Consider the following 13,335-nt stretch of genomic DNA (forward strand, 5'->3'; position numbering starts at 1 on the left):
CACAGTGTCCACTCTGGTAGTAAAGAATGAGACTTGCCATTTAGTGGTGTGAACAGAGTCCTGAAGAAGCATCAGGCCAGTTGGTGAGTCACCAGGGAAACGCCTCTGTGCAAAAGGATTTAATAGTAACGTGGTTTGTCAAAAATGCATCAATTTCCTTACCATAAATCATGCCACAATGGGCGCATTTTAGCAATAAATATTGAAATCAGGCAATTATAATATAAAAAATAGAATTTACGTGGTAAATTTTCTAAGATGGTATATTCTGCTTCTTTGTCCCAAATGTACTATCCCCAAGCAAAAGTGACCTAACTCTATTACATTAAAATAATATAATACTGCATTATATATAATATATACTATTCGTTAACATGGCTTAATAACATAATAACCTTCTGTTGTGTTAATCCTACATCTATAAAAGTGACATACTTTTTAGAAGTAATATAAAACAGAAGGATCAGTTCTTAAATAGGGTTTTTTTGCATTTAACTTCTTGTGTGTGTATATAGACGTGTATACGCATGCATGCACACATCCTGGAGTGGGTATGGAGGTCAGAAGACAATTTGCAGATCCAGCTCCACTACAGAAGTTCTGGGGAATCAGACTCAGAACATCAGGTTTGGTGTCGAGTACTTTTACCCGCTGAGCCGCCTTGCCAGCTTTCCATATGTGTTCCAGCAACAGTTCCAAATATATATACATTTCCTTCAGCTACTCCAGATTTTTATTTCAATATTTATGACAATAATTAGGAGTAATGTTTTGAGTAATAGCCTAAAATAATGGGTTTAATCAGTTCTTACATTGTATCACAGATGCACTCACTGGTTCAAACACCTCTAATGCATAGTCTTCCATATGCCAGGCAGCAATACCTAGCTACACATGACTGTAACAGAGAATGCTCCCGATTCCCTCATGCTAATGTGCACAGCAGGAGGGTAAACGAGCAGATCATTTTATTTTGAATGAGCATGTTCGGCGCCTAGGAAGTCTTGACAAACTCATGTCAGACACAAAGATTAAAATTATTTAATACCTATATGTGCGTGCATGTGCACAGCCTTGCCTGTGCTGGCATCTGTGGAGGCCAGAAGTCAATCTGAGGTCTCTTCCTCAATCACTCAGCACTTTATCTTTGGAGACAGGATGGACCTAGTGCTCACCACTGCGGCTAGAATATCTGACCTGCAAGTTCCCAGGGTCTGCTTTACCTGTGTGGTGGTTATAGACACGCTCTACCATGCCTGGCTTTACATGGTCAGAAGTGGCTAAGGATCTGAACTCAGGTCTACACGCTTGCATAGGAGGCAAAATGACTCATCTCCCCAACCCACAAAAATCAGCAATATTTTGGGATCCAGTCTGTTTGGATGCTCACCTTCCTGGACCTGGAGGGAGGGGGGAGGAACTTGGACTTCCCACAGGGCAGGAGACCCTGACTGCCCTTGGGGACAAAGAGGGAGGAGGAGAGGGAGGGGGGAGTGGGAGGGCGTTGGGAGGAGGGGCATAAATGGAAACTTTTTATAATTTAATAAAATTACTTTCAAAAAAAAAAAAAGAAAAGCAGTAACATTTTGTATCTTCCCAAAGGGCCAAGAGATAAAAAGATCTTATTGTGCTTCAACGCCACAGAAGCCACATTAGTATATATTTGTAATAGGACTCTAGCTAGCATGTAACAGAAACTCAACTCAAGATGAGAACTAAGAGTCCAGCTGGAGCTGGGAGGCCTCCTATGCTGTGCCTCTGAGCTGCGCTGCTGAGACCCTTGCTCTCTCCTCGATTCCCCTTGGCAAGTTCCCTCTACTCTTTTTCTTTGCGTGGGTTTCCTCTGGTCTTAGGTCTACATGTGAAAAAACAACAATGCCCATAATTTTTAAATTTACATTTTAGGTTACCACCTAATAAAAAGCTACCCTGTCAGAGTGGCAAATCTAATATTTCCGAGAAAGGACCACTTTGGATAAAGGTCATCAAACGTCTGTCTCCAGACCCAGTACTTCAGAAGGTGAGATCTGTTATTTATAACAAACTTATTGAAATGCTGGTTTTGTTTTATTTTAGTTATTTAGTATCATCATCACCATCAGGTGCTGTTGCTTTCAAGGCAGGCTTTCCCTATATGACTCTGGCTGTCCTGAAACTCACTATGTAGACCAGACTGGCATCTAACTCACAGAGATCTTCAGCTTCGGCCTACGGGCTGATTTTATTTTTACCACACTCAATCTCAAATTAGTAAAAGGGGTTCAGAAACATTAGCCTCCATATACAAGGAACGTAAAGCAGTTACAATCATATCAGATTGTTATTTTTTAAAATTTACTTTGGTTATTGTTGATTGGTTAGTGTCTCTCTCTCTCTCTCTCTCTCTCTCTCTCTCTGTGTGTGTGTGTGTGTATGTGTGTGTGTGTGTGTGTGTGTGTGTGTGTGTGTGTGTGTCTAGTTTTTCCCTGCATTGAGCTAATACAACACAGGTATAATGCTAGATGACTCATTAACTTTACCTGAACATTAAAATGAAATGAGCTTTGGTAAACTACCTCCCAACTCTAGACTGTGGAAACCAGCATTCTGGGATAATTTTATTCCCAGCATCTACCTATCCCACCAGCGTGCAAATGCAAGAAAATAATATTAACGTACTCCCAGAAAAGAAAAAATATGTATAATCCAAATCTAAATGATTCCATAAAAACATTGCTCATACAGGATGCTACCTCACTTGACACTTGTTCAGACTCAGTCTTTCAAAGGTCCTTTGTCAAATGACGGCATTGTCAGATATTTATTTGTGCAGGATGCCATCATGCTAAGATAATGCCACCTATGATAAAATTATATTTTGACAGATGACTTTTAATTTTTTTTCAAACTTCCAGCATGTTATACAACAGAATTCACTTTGCGAGTACTATTTAATACCATCTACAGTCAAGTCTTTGGTGTCAGCTTAATGCAAGGAAGAAAGAACAAATGTCAATGTGTCTTTCTCCGTGTTGATCTCCCTAAGGTTGGTTAAATTACTCATAAAATCAGGCAATCTAGTGGAATCCAGTGTTTCCTAATGTTATAAAATATAATGCCTCTTGTTTTTGCTTCAAGAGAATTTTTATTTCATAGAGATGCTTATTTTGTCACAGTTGGATATCACTTCAGAATCATTCAACTACTAAAACCATGTAATTGCATATATTGTTTACCCAACTAACACTTATTAAATATTTACTAACTTACTACAGACTGTCATTTATATTTCTTGTAATTATTTAATCTGGATGACAGCCTTCTGAGACAGGAATTCTTGTCATCATTTAGTTTTTGAAGACATTGAGATGTAAAAAAAAAAGAAAAATGGGGCTAGAGAGATGGTTCAGGTGGTGAAACGCTTACTCCAGAAGCATGGAAATCAAAGTTCAAGCTCCAGGTTTCTCTTTGTGGAAAAGGAGTATCATAGGAGGGATCTAAGCTACGGGAGAAGTAAACGTTAATTAATTCCAGTGTGCAGAAGTAGGAGGCGTAGGATTAATAAATCAAGGAGGCATTGTACCAAACTGCCAGAATTCGGTAAAAAGAAGAGGAAACAGCCAGAATCTAGAATTATGTATAGTCTTTAATAATGATGATTAGGCCAAGCTGAATTAGTGGGTTGTCAAAGCCACACTGCATGGGTTCACCTCCCAATCATCTCAACACACCAACCAGCTCCTTACTATACCGGTCTCATATGAGAGCAGCATACAGAAACTAATAAACAGTTATTAGGGACAGATTCACAGATGCCTAACCCTATATCTCAGGGCGGACTTTAGGGAAAGCGGGATTGAGGGAACTCGTTTGCAATACAGGCCAGGAAAAGGCATCGCGAAGTTAGAAAGTCCAAGTATTAGAACCTCTCGACTCCCTGAACTCTAGGGAAGGGAGCAGATTCAGAATTCTGCCAGTGTGTTGTTGTTCGAGCCGATTCCCAGGGGTGCTCTCAAGAAATAAATCATGCACATATCTTTATTGTCTTGCCACACATGTTTCTCATGCTTGGAAGGAAACCACAGAAATCAGAACTAATGACTTGAGATGAAATGCTGGAAAGGCGCAGCACATTCCTTCGAATCAACTTCACAGAGACGTTAGCTGGACACGGAGGGTCATTCCTAGAAGCCCAGCATGAGGAGGGCTAAGATAGGAGGAACACTGTAAACTCAGGGCTACTCTGAGCTAGGCGGAGTTCCAGGCCAGCCTGGCTATGGGGTGAGATCCTGTCTTGAAACACACACACACATACACACCACCACGATAACTACAACAATAGTCACACCTCTAGTGAAAAGAAATGCAAAGCACTGTGTTAAAGCAAAGAATGCACAGGGAACAAACAGTTTAACTGCTTTTAACCACTGTCAGAAGCTCGGTGTTACAAAGAAACAAAGAGATGTAGTGTAAGGCAGAGAAAATTGGCAGTCAGGCCCCTGCATCTGTTTCAGGTAGAGCTTCAGAAATCTAAGAGGAGGATTACCATAAGCATGGCCGTTGGGTTTCAGCGGATAGGGTAGCGAGAAGGCATTTTTGCAGGGACGGTGTTTGGGAAAGTAGTCGAAGAAAAAGCCTCTGATGGTGGCCATAGGCTTAGGCTGTAATACAGGATTTCCTATTTAAGCATAAGGCATCTTACTCACTTCATAGGCGATCCTAGGCAAGGCCAGAAATGAGAGGTGCAGGCTGTGTTGTTCTTGTCCGCATCTGCAAAGGTTCTTCTGGATGACAACTATGCCACAGGCAAAGAGCGTTACTGATAACCACCCAGGGCACTTGTACTAGAGGATGCCACGTGTTGACAACTCATGTTCCGGGTAGCACCTAGGCACCAGATGGCACCAGATGGCTGCTTTCCAAGCGCTTTTTTCCCTTCAGGTCCCTCATTGCTAGTACACACGCCAAGTCACATGCAGCTCTCACAAGTGTCCCTTGAGCTTATGGACAAGCACCTAGATACATGAACTGTAGATTCGGGTAGCAGATAGGCAACCTTAGAATCTATAGCAGACACAAGTCACAAAGATGAACCAAAATCTACTCAACTGAAAGGTCACCACTAGTGCGGAGCAGGGAGAGAAGCAGGACTCTACGCTGTGGATGCTATGACAATACCTATGTTGACGACGGTTCTGAAAAGGAGCAAGTCAACCCTGTGGGCAGAGAGTTGTCTCTCAGTACAGACATGCTGTTCCTGTTCTCCGTCTTTGCAGATCTTTGTGGTTTGGGATAATTTCTTCGATAGTACTGCTATAAAATCTATTAACTTAACTAGCAGTTAATACACCATGTCATTTTCAGTGAACATGCAAGCAGTATAGAACCTATAACAAAAATATAAAGACTTATTCCTAAATCATGGAAAGAAATGCGTCCTAAGGTAATTTCTATCAGAAATAATGGGCAGCTCATAACAATGTAACATAACAGAAACCAAAATTTACTTTAAACTAAAACATGTTTGCTATAATTACAATCTAAGATCACAATTTCCCTCGTCTTCCAAATAATGATGGGACAAGCATGTATGGACAAACCTGCTATAGGAGTCCAGGTAGGAGCTTGCACCTCCCCAGTGAGGCCTAGATCGAGGTAAGTCCACTAATTGATGACTATATGACCAGGAAACGGGCCTGTGACCATTGACCATGCTGCACATCTGCCTTCCACTGATGACTAGATAGCGAAAATGTGCATATGCTCAATAGACTTCTACTTAGAGGAGAGAAAATTAAAGTCATGAAATCTGCAGGAAAATAAATTGAACTGGAAAATATATCATACTTAGCAAGGTAACTGACCGACAAATGCCACAACGTATCTCTTATTCCTCGAGCCTAGCTCTGAATATTTAGATGTGAGTATATATCCTGCAGTAAACACAGAAGCCAGGAAAGTAAAAAGAGAAGATGGTGGGGGTGGGGCAGGGGCAGAGCTCTCGAGAGGGGGGATCCTAGGACACAGGTGCCTTACAAAGAAAGCTGTGAAAAACAGGGAGAGGGAGCCCTTAAGTGGGGAGAAGGTAGAAAGGGTGATATGGAGGGAGAAGGAAGAGAAGAAATAAAAGGGTATAAGGAAACATTTTGTTTCCTCTGTGTGTGTGGGGGGGTCTAAGTCAAATTATGCCACATGTAGTAATGATGACCGCCTCCCCAGGTAGCAAAGACTATCTAAAAACACCCTAATCCTAGCTAGAGGGTGTCAAAACATGACTAAAGATATTTTGCAGTTTACAACATGCCGCCTTGACTAGTTCTCACCGTGGCCAACTCTGACATCTGTTCATCCTTGACCTGTGTTCAAAAGTGGGCCCCTTGCTGAAGCAGGAAACGGCTCTCAAATAGGAGCTAAGTCCAGTAGCTAAGCAGTTGCAAAGGCTTCCTGGCCATCTTCTTCACTGTGTCTTTCTTGAGACGGAAGTTCCAGAAAGCTTAACTTGTGCTAAGCACATGGGACAATGCTTACAAGTGCTCAGTAAGTAAACACTAGATGTGTGTATTTCTACACTGATGTGTGTAGATGCATGTGAAGGAGACAGCTGAAGGAACGAGCTGGTTCTCTCCCTTCCACCAACTGGGTCTCAGGGATCGAACTCAGGTCATCAGCTTGGTGGCAAGCGCTCTTACATGCTGAGCTATCTTGCTGCCCTCCTGAATAAATTTTTAACAAAAACCTATGTATCTCTAGACTTACTGGTCCTGTGTTTTACCCTTTGTCACCTTTTCTTATGATATATTAAATTACAAACTAATTGGCCAGATTCTTTCCCATTACACTGAAACATCACAATCATTTCTTGTCATTTATTAAAACTGGAGGAGTCCAGGATCACCAAGTCAGGACTGAGAAATCACAGCTCCATGTAGTCAATGCCAGTGAGGTTTAAGGACCTCTCGGAACACATCTTTTAACCTTCAAAATGGCGATCTTCATAGCTTGCGAGAGCAAAGCAGTGAACAGATGTACTCTGGAGAAACAAAATTTGATCAATATTGGTTAGAGAACAAAGGGATTCAGACCTGAGTGACTTCCACATTTGGCTGCTGCATATCAATCACCGGTGACAGCAGCGGCTGCTCCGCGATGGCAGGGAAGAGCTGTACTGATTTCCATTAGGCATGCTTCCACGAAAATAGATTAATTCTTAGTCATCAGAATCTGATTTGGGTTTCAGCTTAGCAGGCTAATTTTCAGCCTATGGGAATAAAGTCATGGTAATTTTCCAATCATTTAATGAAAAAAAAAAGAAGAAGAAGAAGCAAGCAAAGATAGAAGCAAAACACAACATCCAAAGGCTACCAAGGTCAAATATCCCAGGCCTCTCCGGCCCAGTCTCCATCATCAGAGCAGGGGCTACTTTCATAAGGGATAATTTCCCTCGTAATTAGAAGAGGATATTCTCAGACCATAGAACACTGTTGAGAAAGTGTCACCAGGACAGGGCTGATGAAACCTTTGCTTTCGTTGCAGTCGAGCTGCTGTGGTGGCTGTAGTTCCCCATCATGGGAAGCAATGGTCCTGGGCTCTATTTACTTTCCAAAATGTGAAAGATACTCAGCATACGTTCTCAGGAATGAGTCTCCACTGCAGTGGATATGCTGTGGTCATAACTAAAATAGCTCAAACACTGTGATCACTGAAAGTACAGGTGCCTTCAGAAGGTATTTTTTGCTAGTTACCAAACACAAAATAATGACTAGACCTTGGACTTGCTCTGGAGATTGGCCAGGCCAATGGGGAGGATCGGTGATAAGTGCTGTAATATCAAGGGAAGTCCAAGGCTCTATGGAAACCCTGTGTCTAGGGAAGTCAGGGGAGGTTTCTGGAATCATAGGTCTTGGAAGGAGCATATGTAAGTATGAGCTTACTATAGCAGTATTTTCTCATCAGGATCACCAGCACACATATAATGACACAGAGACTTATTAATTATGAAATTAGCCTATGCTTGTTCCCAACTAGATCTTATAACTTAAATCAACACATTTACATTAATCTACATTCTATCATGTGGCATTACTGCATCTCTGTACTGCTTATCCTACTTCTTCCAAGTCTGGCTGGTGACTCTGCCTTTCTTCTTCCCAGAGTTCTCTCTGCCCAGAAGTTCTGTCTATACTTCCTTCCTACCTAGCTATTAGCTGTTCAGTTTTTCATTACACAAATTACAGCAACACATCTTCACAGTGCACAAATGTCTCACAATATTTTCCCCTTTTGTCTAATAAAAAGAAAAGGGTTTAACTCTAAAACAGTAAAACTATATATATAATTATTACTGTAATGGTTTGTCCTGTCCCTTTAAGAGACAAGCCCCACCCACTCCCTCCTCTGTCTGCTGAGGCAAGCTGATCTTTTGCCTGAGTCCCTTCCTTTCCGTCTCTCTCCCAAAGAGGTAGCTGCTGCTGTGGTTCCTCTCCCCCACACCCCTTGGTTCTCTCTGTCTCTCTCTCTCTCTCTGTCTCTGTCTCTCTATCTCTGTCTCTGTCTCTGTCTCTCTCTCTCTATGTTTTTTTTTAACTCATCCCTCTTCTCCCTCCCTTCCCCCTTCCGTTCCATAACCCACTAAATAAGTACTTTCTCTTCAGGAGCACCAGCACATAATAATGACACCAAGACTTAATATTAATCATAAAAACTTTGCCTTAGTCTAGACTTGTTCTTAACTAGCTCATATAACTTAAATTACCCATTTATATTAATCTACATTCTGCCACGTCACATGAACTCATCTCTGTCCTGGCTGATGACCCCACCTGTCTTCTTCCCAGAGTTCCCTCTCTGCCCAGAAGTTCTGCTTCTACCTCCTGCCTAGTTGTTAGTCATTCAGCTTTTTATTACACCAACCACAGCAATACATCTTCCCACAGCATACAAACATCTACAACAGTTTACCCACAACTGTGGAGAAATTGTCCCCACTTATAGCTTTAATCATAGGAGACTTTCCCAATAAGCATTAAAGTTTTAGATTTATCAGGGAAACTACAAAAGTAGAAATTAGGGTCCCCAGTTCTCCTTAGGTTAGGCATGGTTGTTAAAACTAAGAAATTATCATTTTCTGTTAAACAACCAGAATTATTTGCATCTCACCACGTCTTACATTAGTATCTTTACATTCTGATTCAGGATATCACACTGCGTTTAGCACACCGTCCTTGGTGTCTTTCAGTTTATGGCAATTTCTCAGTGTCTTCTTGTTTTTCACAGCTCTGAAAAGTCTGTAAGAGTCCTGATCATAGGATATTTAATAGTCTGTTTGGGCTGCTATAACAAAACATCTTCAATAAAGTAATTTATAAGTGAGAAATAAAGTTTTTACCTTCTGGTTGGGAAGTCCAAGAGCAAGGCACCCGAAGAGTGGGTGCTGTTTAGAGACCGCCCCCTCCTTCATAGGTAGCATCTGTGCATCTTCATGTGGTAGAAGCCAGAAAGCTCCCTTAGGCCTCCCAAATACTTTACCTAAGGATATGCATTCATAAAGATAGGTTTCAATAGTGCAAATTTTGCAGAAACCCACAGACACAATAAGACCAAAATAGGCTGGGAAGATAATCCAGTGGCAGAGCATTTGTCTAGCACGCCTGAGAGCCTAGGTTCAATCTCCAATAAGCAGAAAAATAAACAAACAAAAATAACAGGTAGTTTGTAAAATAACGAGTTGGTTTAAATTTTCTTTAAATTTTGATTAAATTAGAGTTGTAGATTTAGGGGCAAACATCATAGTTGTATGTTGTTCAGAGCTTGCAAACAAGGGCACTCATTGGTACTCACCTCGGTAACTGGTTTATGAGAGATATCAAAGCTTATTAATCTTACCTTTCATATTCTATCTGGAGGCACACACAAGGAGGAGCACTATTTGCTTCCTAGGTAGAGAGATAGCTACTTATGTTATTTAGAATACTTTTGCAAAGGTTTAGTCTTTCTCTATCCAACCACTTATTTATATAACTTGAACTTGTGTGTGTGTATTTCACACTTTACATTGTTATTCATTACTCTTTATTTGCTAATTCCCATTCTCCCAGTTTTGGCCAATGGAAACTCTTTTAGGTTAAGTTGGTACCTGTGCTCTGAGTTTCATTTTACCAATGTCATTTGGGCACTACAGGATGATTTAGGAACATCTTGTATGATTCATGAACCAGCCCTATGTTCAAACTATTTTCTTACCTGTTCTCTTTTGTTGGAGAATAGTGTCTAATAGCTCATGTGTGGGCATTAAGTATGATTTGTTTTTTTTTTTCAGTAGCATGTTAAAATGCTACCACAAAATACAAGGATGAACAAAGAGGTAGCCATTAAAATGAACAGAGGCAAGAAAGCAGTCAACCAATTGGAAAGTGACTCAACAGACTGAAAAAAAGCAAGAGGAGCAAAGTAAAAGCAGTGATTGTAGAAACTGAGAAGCAAGCCAAGCGGTGCCCACAGAACCTCAGGAAGTCTCAGGAGACGGCACAAAGTAGTTCTGAAAGTAGGCATGCAGGTAGGTCAAAGAGAGAACTGTGGAGGAAAACCTCCGGAAAAAGATGTCTAGCTCCCCTCCCACAACATGTACACTTGGGAAATTATTCCTCCCCCACAAGGACCAGACTGGGCGTTGATGCTCCAGAGAAGTTCAGCAAGAATGCTTGGAAGAGGCGCCTGAGCTGACAATGGTGATCTTCAATTAAGAACATGGGAATTAAGAGAAACACTCTGAGAAGTGGAAGATGTTAGCTCATTTTCGTTTGTCCCAGGGAGGACTGTCAACTAATTTAAGCTCTCTTTCTTGGATACACTGGCCACATAAAAGTGCCCCTGGTGCTGAGAGTTGATGTCCCAACTCAGTGGGCCCAGTCTTCCTGGCAGTAGTCAGTACCACCATGTAAACATGTACCTATAAACTTGTAGTAACAATTTCCCTCCATGGTGCAGGAGAATTGTCTGTAATCTGTCAATCATGTTTTAAATAAATGCTGATTGGCCAGGCAGGAGGTATAGGCGGGAAACCTAGACAGGAAGTGAAAATGATGCAAAGAGAGCAGGAGAATTCTGGGAAGGAGGAAGCTGATTCCTCCCACCCCTCCCCAGATCACCTAAGCAGCAGGATGTGAGCTGCCCAACTGAAAAAGGTACTGAGCCACATGGCTAACATAGATCAGAAAAATGGGTTAATCAAGATTTGAGAGTTAGCCAGTAAGAGGTTAGACCTAATGGGCCAATCAGCTTTATAACTTATAGAGATCTCAGTGTGATTTTTCTCTGGGACTAAACAGCTGGGGGGGGCGGGCAGGACAGAAACACAAACAAGCAGGCCCTTCATGTTACATAATGGCACCCAACGTGGATAACTGAATCCACAAAAAGCCTGGGAACGCTTGGGAAAGATTAGAGTGAAGCATTTCAGTTTTCAGCCGTGGCAGGAAAAAAGCTACGCTGTTTTAAAATGACGGCTTTCTGGGCATTCTTGCCAGGAAAAACTCTTGACTTTTAAGCAGACAATCCAGACTATGGATACAATGTTGCAGCTTGCTTTCTGGCAAGGACCTTGAAATGCTTTAGGAGCTTTTGAGTCTTGTCTTCTCCATATTCCTTAGCAAATTAAAGACCCACATGGGCAGAAAGAGATATACAGTAAAGAGAGATTCAAAGAAAAAGAACACCTCTAAATGGTTTACAGTCCTTAGAAATAAAAAAAGAAAGAAAGAGAGTAATTGGGTGTGATGATTGCACACCTTTAATCCCAGCACTGGGGAGGCAGAGACAGACGGATCTCTGGTAGTTCAAGGATAGCCTGATTACAGAGGGAATTCCAGGACAAAGATATGCAGAGAACCTGTCTCAAAAAGCCAAAAGTTAAAAGTAAAAATAAAAGAAATAGAGGCTAAAGTAAAGCCACATAAAGATGGAAAATACACAGAGAATCTTGATACTGTATGCTATTATGCTCTCTTTGAATTGTTTAAATGCTGAGGAAGGAGCAACAGCTGCTAAAAGATATTTGCTTATAAATGCTGCAGAATTAATCCAAGATAGATATTTTGAAAATATCTTGGCTTCAAAATTGAAGTCAAAAGGTATGTTACTTTGGAGAACAGATTTTGCTTTTGTTTCCACAGAAAATGAGAGGCTCTGGATTTATTCTGAGTTAAGAAAAATCCAGTTTGACCAAGGGAGGCCACCTGAAAAATCTCCGACAAGAACAGATGGCCCAGATGTCTGAGTTCTTCATCCAGAATAGGTTCAAGACTGCTACCTGAGATGATCAAGACTCACAGGACTTGCTCATAACTCTAAATTTTCTTTAGATCCCCATAAGATTATCAGTGCCCCCAACCAGCTGGAAGTAGCGTGGAATACTATGCCCACATTCCCAAAATCTGGACTATGGATATTTTCCTTTGTTTTTTTAAAAAAGAGGGGGAAGTGGTGCAGGAGAATTGTCTGTAATCTGTCAATCATGTTTTAAATAAACGCTGATTGGCCAGGCAGGAGGTATAGGTGGGAAAACCAGACAGGAAGTGGTAATGAAGCAAAGAGAGCAGGAGAATTCTGGGGAAGAGGAAGTTGATTCCTCCCACTCTTGCCCAGATCACCAAAGCAGCAGGATGTGAGCTACCCCACTGAAAAAGGTACTGAGCCACATGGCTAACATAGATCAGAAAAATGGGTTAATCAAGATGTGAGAGTTAGCCAGTAAGAGGCTAGACCTAATGGGCCAATCAGCTTTATAACTTATAGAGATCTCAGTGTGATTTTTCTCTGGGACTAAACAGCTGGGGAGCCAGGCAGGACAAAGAAACCCCCAACAAACAGGCCCCCTCATGTTACACCTCCACTTTTTTGAATATTATATCAAACATAAAGAATATGTCTGACATTTACACAAAGACATGTTCATATATATAAAAAACATTAAAAACCCTATTCTATTCTATCTTCCGCTGAGGTGAAAACAGAAACAATCAGCACAATAGGAAGAAGCCACAGACTTATATTCCTTTCCCTTTGTGCTGGGGACAAACACATTCCTATTTTTAAGGCTCTTATTATCATGATACACACTGTGTATTCCCAAAATTTATAGTTTATTTTTCCTGTCTTATAATTTATAAGCATGTGTGCTGAATATATTATTTATATTACTAGGTTTTTTAGGAATGGAATTTGAGAGACTCATTCATTCAGACGCTTGTCCTTGTCGATTCATTTCCATTTCTCTATGTATTTCTCTGTTTATATTCTTGGGCATTTATTTTGCTTCCAATTGGGGATCAGTATAAACAATACTCATATGAGCATCCCAGT

At 41.0% G+C, this 13,335-nt stretch overlaps 1 long non-coding RNA gene across 1 annotated transcript; it reads left to right on the forward strand.

Moving 5' to 3' along the window:
* The first annotated feature begins 11,072 nt into the window (after positions 1–11,072).
* On the forward strand, positions 11,073–12,765 carry LOC146893785 (uncharacterized). Its single transcript, XR_015002545.1, has 2 exons — positions 11,073–11,159; positions 12,147–12,765. It is a non-coding gene; the product is annotated as an uncharacterized LOC146893785 (long non-coding RNA).
* Positions 12,766–13,335: the final 570 nt, after the last annotated feature.

The sequence above is a fragment of the Myodes glareolus genome, chromosome 8, assembly GCF_982192425.1.
Source record: "Myodes glareolus chromosome 8, mMyoGla1.1, whole genome shotgun sequence".
Lineage (NCBI taxonomy): Eukaryota > Metazoa > Chordata > Mammalia > Rodentia > Cricetidae > Myodes > Myodes glareolus.